Source organism: Brassica napus, chromosome A3, assembly GCF_020379485.1.
Source record: "Brassica napus cultivar Da-Ae chromosome A3, Da-Ae, whole genome shotgun sequence".
NCBI classification, from domain to species: Eukaryota; Viridiplantae; Streptophyta; class Magnoliopsida; order Brassicales; family Brassicaceae; genus Brassica; species Brassica napus.
The window spans coordinates 36,171,401-36,174,653 of record NC_063436.1 but is presented as its reverse complement, the minus strand read 5'-3'; positions in this window follow the sequence as shown (position 1 = coordinate 36,174,653).

Here is a 3,253-nt window from a genome sequence, read left to right as displayed (position 1 = left end):
GTTCCCGTGCTGAGGTCCTTCACCTGAAAATGAGCAGGAAAGAATTCAACAGACACTTTATTAGAGTTGCAAAGCCGGTAAACCGAGATTAAGTTCTTTTTGACATCAGGAACACATAGAACTTCATTAAGGGCTAAGCGACGTAAAGGAGTGGTAAGAGTAGTAAAGCCATAGTGAGTTATGTTCAAACCAGAACCATCTGCGATGGTGACGTCTTCACCACCTTGATAAGGCTGATGCAGGGCCAAGTTGTTGAGGTCTGAAGTGAGATGATGTGTGGCGCTGCTGTCAAGGAGCCAGTTAGCCGCATTGTAGGGCGTTGGAGCTGTGACCATATTGGCGCGAGGCTGCCATGGTGCGTAGGAAGATGAAGACGAGGCCATTGAGTTTGGGTAGTCGCGTGAAGATTGCTGGAGCTGTGGGCACCGGCGAGCGCTGTGGCCAAAAACAGAGCAAATTTGGCACTTGCCTTGGTACCCACGCGGAGTGTGTTGTCGATTACGTGGAGTGAATTGTTGCTGCTGTTGCCAGGTCTGTTGGGAGCCACGGTTGTTGTTGCGACGATTGTTGTAGGAGTTGTTGTTGGCTCGATGAGTGACGGCATTCGCAGTGACAGGGACTGAAGGCACAGAAGCGGAAATCTGGATCGTAGCTTCTCTGTTTCGGAGTTTTTCATGAACTTCAGAGAGGGATGGTGCAAGATCGCGACCCTCGATCTGATCAGCAACAGTTTTGCAATCTTCCGGTATGTTAACATGAAGCTGAATTATTCTGCCAAACTTGAAAACACTTATAAGGTTTTATAAGAATCACCAGACTTGAGAAGTAAGCTGCCAGACTTGAGACGTAAGCTGCAAGACTTGAGACTTGAGTGCCAGACTTGAGACTTGAGTGCCAGACTTGAGTGTCTAAGAGTGAAATTCGTGCAACTTCAACTTGAGAGGCAAATTTGAATTCAAATTAGGTCCTGACCTTTAGAGAGAGAGGCTGGACAAGTGGGGATTAAAATAACATGTTGGAGAGAAGAGAGATGGCTGTTAGGAGCTGTCACTATCACATTGGAAGCTCCCCTGCATCTCAGCCATCCAATTCAAATTAATTCATATCCTCCCATCCCAACCATTCATTTTGAATCCAGATCTCTCTCTCTCTTTGTCTTCTTCCTCTCATTTGTCTAGTGTGTGTGTTGGCTATAAAGAGTCCTCATTGTAATCAATTATAATCTAAGCTGAAAGAGGGGAGTTCCCCTTTCTTCTTCACCATTCTCTTCTCTCTTGATTACTGTCAATCTCTATAATCTCTTGATACTCATACTCTCTTATTCTCAACTTAATTTACTGTTCATCACTTATCTCTTTGTTTACTCTGTTCCTAATTGCCTTTTACTCTCATATTAATCATCTTTTCTTACATGGTATCAGAGCTTTAAGCTCCTGAACCTCACAAAAGCTTCCGCAAATCTAATTCATTCTCAGTTCATATTCATCTGAGTCTGGTACAACCTTTTGTCCAGCGGTCCAAAGGTTTTCCAAGAAGGAAGAACCCACAACCAGCTCTAAGGCAAGGTGTATACAAGTCTCTAAGCCTCAAGAACCCTCATCAAGCTCAACCAGTTCAGTCTACCGCTCATTTGTCTTGAAGATTCTTGAACACACTCTTTTATCCAGCGATCTATTGTTTTCCAAAGTTTCCAATCTCTTTTCCCCTGTCAAATATGGTGAAGAAACCACTTGAAAGCAAAAGTTTATGGAGTAGTTTTCCTAGCAAAGCTTCAAAACTACCTTGTACAAGTGGTTTTCTTTCTCTATCCAAGAAGATAGCTTCCAAGAAGGTGGTGACTCTCAAGCTTGAAGAAAGGAGGAGACTTTGGTGTGATGGATACAAGAATGAGGTCATGTACTTAAAGAGAAGGAGTTGGAGTTCAACTCAACATCTCAGATCTAACAAATTGTCATGACCCATGTGTATTGGAGGTTCAAGGAACCAGCTCAGGTTCCTTGGTTGTAAGTTAAACCTCTCCTTCTTGATATGAGTTTGGGATAACGGTTCTGGTTGTGTTGAGTGGTGTGTTTAGTATTCTTGAGACATGTTCAAGTTGCTAGAGTTGTTGAACCTAGTTCATGTCTCAAGATACTTAAGTTGTGTTTGTTGATTATGTTTTTAAACTATTTCTAAGTTTACCAGTATGGTTATGACTAGTTATTGTTTTAGGTCAATTGTTTGAGTTGTGTAAGGTCTAGGCGAGTTGTCTAGACCCTGTTTTGTGTCTTGTTGCATTGCTAGAAGTCTTGGAGAGTTTCCTGGTCTTGTAATGCATGTATATGTTGTTTCTAGTCTTGTTTGCATCCATATGTTGTTTCTGGTCCTGTGATGCATTCATGAACTGCTTTGGATGATTAGATGAGTTATCTAGTCCATGTTTTGACATTTAATTAATCATGTTGTCACTTAAATGGTCATTAAAAACAGCATAAATGCATTGTAATTGATGAGTTACCATACCTGAGCATTTAGTGAATAGTTTGCATGGATTTGAACTGAATGAGTTATTTAGATTCTATCTATTGCATTTTCTTAAAACATTGAGATCAGGATTGGTGAGTTACCAAGGTCTGATCCTAGTGTGTGTGGTCTGATTCTTGCTGGAGTTTGAGTGATGTTTCAGGTACTTAAGTGTTGTTCTCTGTCCATCATCAAATCAAGACAAAGACGAAGACTTTGCCCATGCTGTTCAGAGCCTACACATGTGTACATTCCTGTATAATCCAGAGCCTACACAGTGTGTATATTCCTGACCATGGAGAGACTGTTTGTGTGAGGAGTCCAGATGGTAATAAGTCGTGGCTGAGATAGAATATGGCTGAGCTTTGAAGATACTTCAGGAAGGAGTATTGATGGAGAGGCAGACCAGTGTTTGATCAGCCATCCACCAGGCTGAATCTCCTCATGAATTGCAAGAACTAGATGACTTAAGCGCAGCTCGTTTGGTTGTTGAGCTCCTGGTTCAAAAGACTTACAAGAGGCATGGGAGAGGAGATCAAGGGAGGAACCGGTTAGCTTAAGCGCAGCTGTTAGAGTGATGCACTCCTGGTTTCAAGACTCAGTGTTGCTCACTTCCAAGCTTGGTCCTTCACTCATTTTCTCCGGATCAAGCTTGAGGAGGGGTAATGGTGAGCAATCCTGAAGGTCCAAGTCATATGTTGCCTCAGTTACCTCTAAAGGCATTGGAGCAGAGACCAAGGGTGGATCAGTT